The following is a 14,014-nucleotide window of genomic DNA, read 5'->3' as shown; positions in this document are numbered from 1 at the left end:
CATGGGAGAGATAGACTTTTTGTTCTATACTGATTTTCAACTGAATAGGAAATCACTGTAGTGATTTTCAACAGAATAGATGGGGTCCAACTCACATTAGGGAGGGCAGTCTGCTTTACTTGTGTATTCAAATATTAGGTCTCATCCAGAAACATCCTACAGACACACCCAGAGTAATGTTTGACCAAATGTCTGGGCAAGCTGTAGCCTAGTCAAATTGATACAAAATGAACCATCACAGCTGGTAAGGTTGCAAACACAACATCAATATGTGTCACACCACTAAAAGAGAGCAGGTCCTAATGTTCTCTTTTTAGGCAGAACTAAGGAAATGAATAAATACAAATATCACACAATTTGATAATCTCCACAATTATTTTGAAATATTTAATGTCTTGAGGTAGGGGCTTGTGAGCAGGGGGTCCTCTTTCACCTTAGCTAAAAATACAGATCAAATAGAGAAAAAACAGGGCCATGAGTTGGTGGGCAGTAATGTGCTTGAAAATTATGGTGAATTATCTCCCCCGCCCCTTATCAGGTGAAACAGCAGAAGCCTTGGCATCAAAGTACTGATTGGATCTACATCCTGCAGGCTTGGTATTGAGGGTGCTGGTGGCCAAGGAGGTGACTGAGTGAAGTCATCAGCAGTGACAGCAGGCCAGAAGCACTACACAATATAAAACAGCAAAGCAGAAATAAGAGCAAATGCAGCAAGGAAATTGCTGAAACCTGGGAAGAGAGGCAGCTTCTCAGAGGGTATGAGTCACTAAAAGTGAAAATGCTAGTTGCTCAGTCGTGTCTCACTTTTTGGGACCCATAAACTGTAGCCCACCAAGCTCCTCTGTCCATGGAATTCTCCAGGCAAGAATACTGGAGTGGGTAGCCATTCCTTTCTCCAGGGGATCTTCCTGACCCAGGGATTGAACCTGGATCTCCTGCATTGCAGGCAAACTCTTTACCATCTGAACCACTAGGGAAGCCCATGAGTTTGCTGGTAGAAGACAAAAACCAAATCTCCGGGAATTGTTATCTATGTTCCTCACGATAGTGACTTGTCTCCTCCAGAGGCTCAAAGGAAGTAGAAACCTGTAGAAATTATACTTTCATGTTTCTGAGAATACCTTGCCTGACAGCTTATAAAAAGCACTAGTCTCCACAAATTTGAATAACACAGGAGAACTAACATAGCCTTGATTAATACCACTTTTTGCTTAGATAGAAAAGAGAGAATTAATTTTGGGTTCTAGACATAATATTTGGAAATCTCTGTTCAATAAACTTCACTTAAAAAGTGCTTTGTATTCTTGGAGAAGTGAAATTGAGAACTCAGATTGCTTTCTGCACAGTTCAAACCTCCAGTTCCCTTTTGACCTGAGTATCTGGCTATTTTTTGTTTTACTTAAATTGCCAACATAATTACATCTATTTTCTCTTCCATTTTCCATGTTGAAAAGAGAAGTGACATCATTATATGGAAGTTTAGTCAAAGGCAACTGGGCCCACATGTTGAGGTTAGTTTCATCAGGAGCTCAGCTGTTTTGGGCTTTCCTGGTGGCTCAGATAGTAAAGAATCCACCTGCAATGCAAAAGACCCAGGTTTGATCCCTGGGTTGGGAAGATCCCCTGGAGAAAAGAACGGCTACCCACTCCAGTATTCTTGTCTGGAGAATTCCATGGACAGAGGAGCTTTCGGCTACAGTCCATGGGGTCACAAAGAGTCAGACAGGACTGAGTGACTGAACTGATAACTTATTTAGCAATGCCCAAAGTGGAATCCATTACTAAATAATCCTGCTGGTTTGGCTAATCAATTAACACTGGACGATGCTGGGAGAGTTTGGGTTTGACAGTTTTATGCAACTCTTATAAAGCTATCTTATGAAGCTATTTTCCCCTTAGTACTTAGTTTTCTAACTTTAGAAATTATTTACCACTTGGGGATTAGAACTGATTTTATTTTAAAAGCTATTGATTTGCTAATATATATTTTGTTGTTCATAAACTGAGATGGCAGAGAATAAGGCAGAGTGCCTGCTGAGAAAGAACTGAACAAGTTTTATCTCTTAAATTCTCTAAAGTTAAGTCACAGTTTGTTTTTACGTCACTCACTCTCAAAATGCAATATGGAACAAAGGTTATTCGTTATCTCTCATTAAAAGATTTTTCAATATTTTAGTTTCGATACTGCCTTTTTTCCAGTTTGTCAACAGATCCATAATGAGAATTCCTCTTATTTCACACTCCATAATCCCTGGTCGGTAGGGATTTGGACCTGTGCTATGGTCCAAAATGGAAAAAGGATCCAAAAAATAGAGATAAAAGGCATACACACATCATAAATACTTTACAGAAATTTCATGAAAGCTATCACAGGACAATTTCATTGCTTCACTGGTTGGAACTCAGTCACATGGTCACACTACCAACACGGGTGTCCCGGAAATGTACTGCGGGTGTTCATGTTCCCAGCTGTCAACAGAGGATCCGACTTAAACCTACGTTCTAAAATAGTGTCGTTATTTACTCACAGCTTTAAAACATGAAATATATTGATGTAGGTACAAGACTTTTCTCACCATCATTTTTAATAAAAATATTAGATGCCACAGACATTTCTAAATACAGAATTCTTAGATGTGTTATGGTACTTTGCTGTGATTTAATGATATGTAAGCACTAAAGTCAGTTATAAAAATCCTTTCTGTGTTCAGTCACCCAGTTGTGTCTGACTTTTTGTGACACCATGGACTGTGCAGCCCACTAGGCTCCTCTGTCCATGGGATTTCCAGGGAGAAATCCTGGAGGGGGTTGCCATTTCCTTTTCCAGGAAAAAATCTTTACCCGAATAGAAAATGCATATATGATATAACATGAAAAGTAGGAGAATCGAGTAGAAGGGGAAGAAGTGGAAGAAGTAACAGACTTTATTTTCTTGGACTCCAAAATCACTGCTGATGGTGACTGCAGCCATGAAATTAAAAGACGCTTGATCCTTGGAAGGAAAGCTATGACAAACCTAGACAGTGTATTAAAAAGCAGGGACATTACTTTGCCAACAAAGGCCTGTATAGTCAAAGTTCTAGATTTTATAGTGGTCATGTGTGGATGTGAGAGTTGGACCATAAAGAAGGCTGAGCACCAAAGAAATAATGCTTTCAAATTGTGGTGTTGGAGAAGACTCTTGAGAGTCCCTTGGACTGCAAGGAGATCAAACCAGTCAACCTTAAAGGAAATCAGTCCTGAATATTCACTGGAAGGACTGATGCTGAAGCTGGAGCTCCAATACTTCGTCCACCTGATGCAAAGACCCGACTCATTGGAAAAGACTCTGATGCTGGGAAAGGTGGAAGGCAAAAGGAGAAGAGGGCAGCAGACAATGAGATGGTAAGAAAACATTTCCAACTCAGTGGACATGAATCTGAGCAAACTCTGGGAGATAGTGAAGGACGGGGAAGCCTTATGTGCTGTAGTCGTGGGGACACAACTTAGTGACTGAACCACAGCAACATGTATAATATGAGCTCACGCAGAAAAAAGACAGGAAGGAAACTGATAGAACAGCTAACTATGGTCAGTTCGGGAAAGCAATTGTTTTTGATATTAACCTTCCTACGCTACTACTATCTAACATGTTTTCTTTTTTTTTTTTTCAGAAAATATCCAGATAATTTAAACTACCAGAAGGTAGTTTCAGTGGTCTGGTAATTTGGAAGCTGAAGAAAATGTTTTGTCTATATTATCGAGATAATTGACTTTATTTCATCTACTAAAAAAAAAATTCTTTGTATTTGTAATCTAATGAACATATAGGAAGAAAACAAAAATCCAAACCTTTCTGAGAGGCAATGGAAATGCAACTACTCTATTTATTCTAAGACAATTCTAACATTTTATTCAACATGCAAATGGTCTGCAAAGTACTTAAGATTATACAGTGGAAGACACTAAGGAAATTTGGGGAACTCGGGATTCCATTGATAACAATAAATGAGCTGTCTGACTTGTTTTTCATTTGTGCATTTGTTTTTCCCATATCACTAGTATTCATTATGGTCACACAGCCAGGCTCACAATGAAACTGCGTTTATGCTCTGGGAGATGCTGGAAAGCACCATCTTCATTATGTCAACAGTGAAAATTATGTTTGTCCATGTTCTCTGGAGCTGGTGGCTGAAATGTCTGAAAACAACACGCAGGCATTTTCCCTCTCACTCTGGAGGAAAAATATACCTACCGACATCATTATTATTATTATTATTTTTACTAATCTGTTTCCCCTTTGCCCTTTAGAACTGAGAAAAGCTGCATGTAATATTTGTACATAAAGGCAATTTCCAGAATAAGTATAATGCCACAGCCTGTCTATTCTTGAGAGAAACGGCTTATGAAACACTATCCCCTTTAGCTGAACACTACTCATATAGTGTAATGAACAAATAACCATTTTCTGTGCGTTTTTGCCTTAAACTGACACCTCATCAGAACCCTGACAATTGCTTTGCTGTTGTTCAGTCACTGAGCCGTGTGCCTCTCTTTGGGACCTCCTGGACCGCAGCATGCCAGGCTTCCCTGTCCTTCACTATCTCTCAGAGTTTGCTCAAATTCATGTCCATTGAGTCAGTGATGCTATCCAACCATCTCATCCTCAGTCGTCATCTTCTCCTTTTGAATTCAGTCTTTCCCAGCATCAGAGTCTTTTCCAATGAGTCAGCTCTTCCCATCAAGTGGCCAAAGCACTGGAACTTCAGCTTCAGCATCAATCCTTACAGTGAATATTCAGAGTTGATTTCCTTTAAGATTGACTGGTTTGATCTCCTTGCCATCCAAGGCACTCTCAAGAGTCTTCCCAGCACAACAGTTTGAAAGCATCAATTCCTTGGTGCTCAGCCTTCTTTATGGTCCAGCTCTCACATCCATACATGACTACTGGAAAAACCAGAACTTTGACTATACAGGCCCTTGTTGGCAAAGTAATGTCCCTGATTTTTAATACACTGTCTAGGTTTGTCATAGCTTTTCTTCCAAGGAGCAAGCATCTTTTAATTTGATGGCTGCAGTCACCATTTGCAGTGATTTTGGAGCTCAAGAAAATAAACTCTGTTACTGTTTCTACTTTTTCCCCATCTATTGACATAAAATGATGGGACTGGATGCCATGATCTTAGGTTTTTGAAAGCTTGGTTTTAAGCCAGCTTTTTCACTCTCCTCTCTCACCCTCATCAAGATGCCCTTTAGTTCCTCTTCACTTTTTGAGAGGAGAGTGGTATCATCAGCATACCTGCAGTTGTGGATGTTTCTCCTGGCAATCTTGATTCCAGCTTGAGCTTCATCTAGCCAGCATTTAACATGTTGTACTCTGCACAAATGAACAGGGTGATAATATACAGTCTTGATGTACTCCTTTCCCAATTTTGAATCAGTCTATTGTTCCATGTCCAAGTCTAACTGTTGCCTCTTGACCTGCATACAGATTTCTCAGGAGACAGGTAAGGTGATCTGGTATCCTCATCTCTTGAAGAATTTTCCAGTTTGTTTTGACCCACACAGTCAAAGGCTTTAGTGTAGTCAATTAAATAGAAGTAGTTTTTTTTTTTTTGTTTTAATTCCCTTGCCTTTTCTATGTATGATCCAAGGTCTGTTGGCAATTTGATCTCTAGTTCCTCTGCCTTTTCTATACCTAGCTTGCACACCTGGAAGTTCTTGGTTCACAGACTGCTGAAGCCCAGCTTGAAGGATTTTGAGCATTACCTTGCTAGCATGTGAAGTGCAATTGTACAGTAGTTTGAAGATTCTTTGGTGTTGCCTTTCTTTGGGATTTGAATGAAAACTGACATTTTCCAGTTCTGTGGACACTGCTGATCTTCCAAATTTGCTGGCATAATGGATGTAGCACTTTAACAGCATCATCTCTTAGGTTAGAACTAGCTCAGCTGGAATTTCTTCACCTTTTAGTAGCTTTGTTCCTAGTAATGCTTCCCAATCACTCACTTGACTTCCTACTACAGGATGTCTGGCTCTAGGGGAGTGACTACACCATCCTGGTTATCCAGGTTGTTAAGGTCTTTTTTGTATAGTTCCTCTCTGTATTCTTGCCACCTCTTCTTAACCTCTTTTCCTTCTGTTAGGTCCTTCTGTTAGTTACCCTTTCTGTCCTATATTGTGCCCATCTTTGCTTATATTCCCTCCATGCCCTAGTCAGTATCCTTTGGATAGAGTGGCCAGGACTGTGAAACAGATCACCAGCCCAGGTTGGATGCATGAGACAAGTGCTCGGGCCTGGTGCACTGGGAAGACCCAGAGGGATCGGGTAGAGAGGGAGGTGGGAGTGGGGATCGGGATGGGGTATACATGTAAATCCATGGCTGATTCATGTCAATGTATGACAAAAACCACTACAATATTGTAAAGTAATTAGCCTTCAACTAATAAAGATAAATGAAAAAAAAAAGACTAAAAAAAAAATAGCAGTAAGGTCTGAATTCCTGCACTTTTCAGGGAAAAGGCTGTAGCAGCTTTCCTGCATTAACTCATGAACTCTTTGAGCTAAATTTTTTAAAAGAGAGCTCTTTTCTTAAAATGTCAACCAGTGACAGTATCTTCATATATACCCAGAGGGTTTGAAATCATGCCTTGAATACTGCATGGTTTCTCCTACACTGGTAAATGCAGAGTTCAATGGGATCACATCTTGCCTCAGCTAAAAATCATCATTTTTTTTTTCTTGGAATGGGGTTCAGAGAATTTTGGAGACGCAGGGGCGCGGGGCGGGGCGAGGCCAAGCTGCTGGGCACGGGGCCCGCGCAGGTGAGCCGCTGGGAAGAGGGGAGAGCGCAGCTGCGCCGCGCATCGAGGAGGGCAGGCAGCGGCTTGAAGGACACGTTCTTTGTCGTGTGACGTTACGAGACTGCCATCTCTACAGATGGCAAGGAGTTAGCCGTCATATAGAAGCCGCATAGCATCTTGAAGGGCACCCTTAAGCCGCTGCAGACGAGCGGCGCCTGCTTCCGGACGCCTGTGAGTGTGGCTCTCAGGCCGGCCTCTGTGGCACCAGCCTTCCGGGCAGATGGAGCATCTGAGGCCCCGTGCCCGAGCTCTTCTCCGGCCCACCTGAGTTGCGGATGTCATCACTCAGGAAGCAGCGCCAAGGAGCAAACCGTGCAGTGAGAGACCCTTCCCTCACCGCCCCTTCCACCCACCAACACCCAGGCTCCGCGCCAACCCCCCCCCCCCCCCCCAGCCCACCGTGTGCATAAAAGAAATTTTGGTGTCAAAAAAAAAAAAAAAGATTCTTCTCTTAACCCCATCAGAAGAAAGAAAAATGTGTATCTTTGGCTCTTCAGTTGAAATGACTTGCCCCAATATCTGAACTCTGTGCTAACTCTAAATGGAAGGCGAGAAGCAAAGAATAATGTGCTGTTTTAAATGTAGATGGAAGCTAAGATGTTGAGGCTAAATTTTAAAACCACACCAAGATATATTCATTCCCCTCTCACATTTAAATAATGCTCACATTAAATAATTGTTCCAAAGGAACTGTCAAATGAAACAGTCAGTTATAGCTTTCCTAGCTGAGCTCTGACATCCATAAAAGTCTAAGGCTTACAGTGAAGCTATGAAAATAATTTTTTTAAAAAACTCATTTGCAAAACATGAGCAAAACCTTATTTCTATCTGATATTGGCAGAAAAATGAGCAAGTTCTACAATATTGATTAGGTGAAGCTTTCTAGATTATATTGATTATGCAGGGCTAGCTCAAGGAATCTAAACCATGTAGGGCAAAATTGAGTTTTGAGGACCTATGCATAAATTGCAAAGACACAGGCTTTACTGTTTTTAACTTTTATCTTAGATATCATCTTTATCTGTGCTTTCTATTCTCAGGGGAAATGTAGAATTGACTATGAAATGCAGAAGCTCTGCAAATCAGTACTTAGAGCTTCCTGGGGGCCTTACTTGAAGTCAAGAGATTGAGCACCTTGCTTGTAAAACAGGTTGCTCATTCCTGAGAGCTGATATCACATCATGGCCAACATTGGTCTGGAACAAGGAGATAAACTGGAGACTTACAATAATCCTAGAATGCTCTGACCCTCAGTTGTCAGAAATGGAATTTCTCAGAACCCAGCCCAGATCTATTCAGTCAGAAACTCTGGAGGTGGAGCCCCATATTTTCTATTTATCAAGCTGTCCAGTTGGTTTTGTTGCTTTCTAAAGTTTGAGAACCACTGCTTGGAAGTAAGCTTGAAGGCAATCCAGAAAGCTGAAAGGAGATGACGGTGGATATATGGCATCATCTGTGTAGACCCAAACAGAAGGAAGGAGCCATATTACCTAGTGTGTGGGCTCTTGACACCTCTATTAAGAAACCTCTATTATGTATAGCATTTTGACTCAAATTTGCAATAATCCATCGTTTGTGACTACCAGGGCTGATTCAGAATTGGCTGCGCCGGTGTGCACCTTCTCCCTCATTTCTCCTTGCTCATTATCTATGCTTAGTATTTTATATGCTTAGTGAAAGGGGATGAACATTCCAGATTGAGAAGGATGGTTCTTTGGTCAAAAAGTCTGCATCCCTGAATTCCTCTGTACCATATTCCTTAAGGACAGAGAATGCTCCAGTATATGGAAAGTTTTTATTGTCTAGATTGTGTCAATTTGGTCTCTAGAAATATTCTATAGTAGAAGAAAATAGGCAGGCCTGATTTGAATCAGTTGTAACTTGTTAGCTGTGTGACCTTGAGGAAGTCAAGGAACTTCAGATTCTTTATCTATGAAAGTGAAGATTCTTATACCAACTCTTTGGGTTAATTTGAGGACTAGGGATAATCTGAAATGAAAGTCACTCAGCCGTGTCCAACTCTTTGGGACTCCATGGTCTGTAGCCCGTCAGGCTCCTCCTTCCATGGAATTCTCCAGGCAAGAATACTGGAGTGGGTTGCTATTTCCTTACCCAGGGGAGTCTTCCCCACCCAGGGATTGAACCCTGGTCTCCTACATTGTAGGTAGACTCTTTATTATCTGAGCCACCAGGGAAAGGCCTGCCACTTGGAAAATATTAGACCCTCCACTTAACTTTATTTCCTCTTCCTTCTGCATCTTTGTTGGCTATTATTTTGATTTCTGACTTAATTTTGTTTCTAATAGGGTGGTGGGAAGTTAAGAGCCTGGGCTGTGGATCAGCATACCTGGCTTTGAATCCCAGTTCTGAAACATATTTGCGTTTTCCTCGTGTGTACAGTGTGAAAAATAATACTGTTTACCTTCACAAGGGAAGGGAATAAATGAATATAAGGTGATTTTCAAATGACTGAAAGGTAGTAAGCATGCCATTAATGTTAGCTATTACTTTTAACCTCATTCCTCAGCCTGTTGTGATTTCACTTTTATTCATTATTCTGCTTGTACCCTGAAAATAGTACTTTAGTGGAAAGAAATCATCTATTCACTCATTCATTCAGCAATTATTTTTGAAGATCTACTGTGTGAAAGGACTATAGCAGCAATAGATTGCTACCTCAATCTGTCTGTTCAAAATCTGTTTTTAAAGACAGATTTGAATTTACCACTTACTTCTTCCCCAGGTCTCCAGGTTAGTTTTCTAATCTGTAAAACATGGATAATAATAATACTTTCTGTATCCGTGTTAGAGTGTTGCAAATAAAATGAGATAGTAAATGAGATTCCAAAAACTGAAATGAGAAGCCTCAAGACCTTACATATATAATCAAATCGTATGCACTTCGCCAAAAAGCATAGCATCAGGGTGGAGGAATACAGCTACTGCTCCCTCTTTCCAAACACATCCCCCAGCTTCCCACTGGTATTTTCTTTAACAAGCTTCGTGCTCTTAGCAGGATGAGCTGCGTGAGAACAAACTATTTAACAAGTGTGAAATAAAGTAGAAAGGCCAAATTTGCAAGATTCTCCTCTTTTTCAAAAACTTAAAAGTTCTAGACACTACTGTAAATGTGTTGTATATGGCCAAGGTTATTTGCTGGGAAGAAAGTTTATCTCCCACCACGACAACACTCTGAAAACGAGGACTGAAACCTTGAGCCCTGAGTGCCATCCGCGTGTTGTGATGCGCGGCCCCTGGCCTGCTCCAGGCTGCTGAGCTGAAGGTTCCTACAGATCCACTTTCAAGCCAAGGAACCTGGCGGACGGGGGCCCTTTCTCGCTCAGGGCTGTGATGACAGGTCTTAAGTTTGACTTACGGCTTTTCAGACTCATCGCTGCTGCATCTTTGGGAGCTCCCTGGACGTCCGTGTGTCCATCAGGGCGCACTCTTTCCTGTTACTTGTCACCTTTCAGGACTGGACTCTAGTTCCTGACTCGTTCCCCATTCTCCTGACAGCCTGCAAAGCAGTCTTCTCTGCCTCTGCTCCTACCAGTTGCTACCAGGGCCTGTCCTGCTGTTAACTGGAATCATGAGCTGCGCTGTTCCTGACCAACGGTGTCACCAGTACCAGAAGATTCCCCTCTGGGGCCTCTTCTTTCACTTCTCCCCCATGGAGTCTTACACCAGCCCAGATGATGTCTAACTCTGACCAGAGTTTGGGTTTTAATTTTAGATGGTTGGCCTTTAGGGGAATCACTGCACGTGGGTTCTTAACCATCTGCATTTTCGGCTTATTTCTTTTATGCTGTAGTCTGCTGAGCAGTTTCAGAATCTTACAGCTTGGAACATGTGGGTCAAGGCAGGGAATCTAATGAGGAGAAAGAGTCATTTCAAACTTTCCTAAACAGCAATTTAGGAGACCCAAGCCATTCAAATCAAAATTTATAAGAAGGCAAGCAAAAATATTGTTAATTAAATGTTTAATCTTTATTATAGCTAGCATATTAATTTTAAGTAGTTTTAACTTATAGCACAATTTTATTTATGTGTGGCATGTAGCTTTTATAGTGTAGAGTGCCCTCTTGTATATTCAGTGCATATAGGAATGCTCATTTTATTGCTCTCTGAGCACAATTTTAGTATTAAATATATGGAAGAATTTTATGCTTGTTTTTATGACATCATTGGCCTAAGCTAGCCTTACTTTTATGCCAGTCTCTTGATAAAAACACAGCTCCCATTTCAACATTGTTTCTATGGGAAAATACATAAGTACACTGTCTTTCATGAATATTTGCTTGTTTATAATTTCTATAAACGTAAAGGAGAGAGACCTAGGTTTTCTTCTTTCTGTTAGAACTTTTTGCCTCTGTATTTTTCCCTTTGGAGATAATGATTTCCTTTCGGCTTATGTGGTCATGCCATGTGGTGGCTGAACCTTTTACTGTGAATGAAGCATTCATTTTCTGAGTTACTAAATTCTTAGGAAACTAACTTTCTTAAAAATGCATGTAAATATGGGGGGTTGTTGTACATATAAATGTACTACAACCAAGAAGAGGATCCTTAATTAGAAAGCAATTTCATTTTAAAATAAAGTTATTGAAATAGAAAATAAAAGTTGATTTAGACCATATCCATCTTTTATTGTTGGCACTTTAACTGTTCTTCTCTCAGTATATTTTAGTTCACAGTCTTGTTCAGAGATCTAGATTTTTATTTGGCCAGTGAGGCTAAAAACCCTCTCCCTGGTCATCTGGAACAAGATGGAATCTGACAGATGCAGCTGCAGTGCATAATATCAACAACACTGAACATCTTGTGGTTGATAACAAAGTAAGTTGTACCCAGGGTCTTAGGTAACATACAAAGCAGTAATAATTGGTGATATACCAGAAAGAATATTGAACAAGAAGTTGGGAGACTGACATTCACTTTGGCAAATCGTAATTTCTCTAAAATTCCATTTGATCCCTTATTATTGTGCTTTGTTCATTTCCTGTTGGAAATGCAATCAGCATTTTTTCTACTTCATGTGTCAAACTACCTTAATACATTAACATTTTAACAAAACTGGTATAATTACATGTAGAAACCTATGCATTGCATCCTTAAGTTGTCTGTCCTTGGAGAGAGGGTAACTGTTAAGCCTAACTATAAAGACTTAGGTTAAGCCAGAAATAAATATAATTTGATATTTTAATACTCCCATCTTCAGACTTTATATAATAAACTATACATGCTAGAATAATAAGATCTTATACACAGCAAACATCTAATCATCTTTTGTTTGTACTTGAAAGCTTTTAATTTTATGTCAGTTGTCATTATATATTGTAAGAGGCAAATCCTCAAAACTATATTTTTATATGAACGAAAAGTCATATAAATTGAAACACTATTTCATTTCATCCATGTGCTGTTCATTTCAATCCAGAGTTAGCAAATATTTCGTATGCACACGGTGAATTTCTTGTGGTCCAATTTTAAGGTTGTCAGGTATTCTGATTTCAATCTGACTTGACCAATTAAAATTGCAATTTAAATGGTTAGATTCTACCATTAGATTTTTAATTACCTTCAATTCTATCAGAGTGCTTCCAGTCCTTTGTGGCAGATTCATTTCCTGCTTTACCCAAAAGACAATACTCTAAATAGGCTTTTCCCCCTGCTAGTAATTTCTTTCTCTGCAAAGAAAACATTTTAACACATACTATTGTTTATTTCCTCTCTTACTCCAGGACAAATTTATGTATAAAATAAGCAACACACCAGACAAAGGAAAGACAAGATGAGAAACATGATAATATTTACCTTGTAAAAAAAGACACTCTTAATTTCTTTAGTATATGTGACTGTGTTTGTCATTTTAACTGGGAACTGTAAATGTTCATAACAGTATGACTCTCCACTGTTAAGCCCTCCTTTGCCTAGGTCATTTCAAATGCAACCTCACTCTAGAGAACATAATTATGTAATTAAATGAAATACATAGAAAAAAAGAAATCTTCACTTAGTGGCCTCTGGTTTCAAACACAACATAGAATAAAATCATAGAGAATCCATCTGAAGTGTACACATGTACACTTATATAAAAACATACTGTAAAAGATGTAGCAATAGAAAGTTTCATTCTTTTTCTTGATGCTATCACCAGGCATTTCTGGGCAAGTCATTAATTGCTTCATGCCACCAAGGACCATTTAGTGGACTGAAGCAATAACCTTCTAAGTGGCCTCACTGGCTGGAAAGATTTGTTAGGCCTCCAGAAGATACCCATGATAGTTTATACAGGAGTGCTAAAAGTCAGGCATGCTGGAAATGATTTTGTGACTGCATATAATAACTTTGAGAATATGAATGTTATTATATGTGAATAGGTGATTAAAGGAAAATGATTTTCTTTCCTTGCTGCTTGAGGATTTTTGATGTAACCAATGCCCAAAAGTGAAGGTGACTCTATTATAATGCTACAGCATCTTGGCAGAAAAGCATCCTATTGCTTGTAAACCCTTTTAATCAAAATCTAGTGTGACAAGAGAGTGCCAGTTTCTCTAACTGGGATCTGTTGCCATTATAATCAATTCTGACAAGCTCCTGGCTCATTTTTAAAAGGATGTACTATTTATCCTTGAATCAAATAATAACCTAAAAAAAGCCAAATTAAATTTTTATAAGATCTGCATATCTTACATAGGAAATTCATGTATAAACAAAGAGTTTGCCTCTGTGCCTCTCACTGACTGGTATTGTGGAAGGTGCTACAAGCTAAAGTGGTGAACAGCTTTGGATTCAGGCAAATCTTAGGTCTGCCACTTACCAGCTATGTGATCTTACACAAACTTCTTAATATTGCCTAAACCTCAGTTTTCTCATCTGTGAAATGAGGTGACCACATATAGTTGTGAGGATTAAATGAGATTGTCTTATACAAAGTTTGAACATAGGACCTAAGACTTGGTGTGTCCTGAATCCTTTGTTCCTGGTGATGGTGGTAAATAGCTTTCAACTCAAACTGAAGTTCTTTGACAGCTTTCCCTTTGTCCATATTCAAGCAGTAGTCAGACCCTTTAATTCAGCCACTAAGTCGCTCAGTCATGTCTGACTTTTTGTAACCCCATGAACTGTAGGCTGCTAGGCTCCTCTGTCCATGGGATTATCCAGGCAAGAA

This window comes from Odocoileus virginianus, chromosome 25 (genome assembly GCF_023699985.2).
Source record: "Odocoileus virginianus isolate 20LAN1187 ecotype Illinois chromosome 25, Ovbor_1.2, whole genome shotgun sequence".
In the NCBI taxonomy this organism is placed as follows: Eukaryota; Metazoa; Chordata; class Mammalia; order Artiodactyla; family Cervidae; genus Odocoileus; species Odocoileus virginianus.
Note: the sequence above shows the minus strand (reverse complement) of the source record.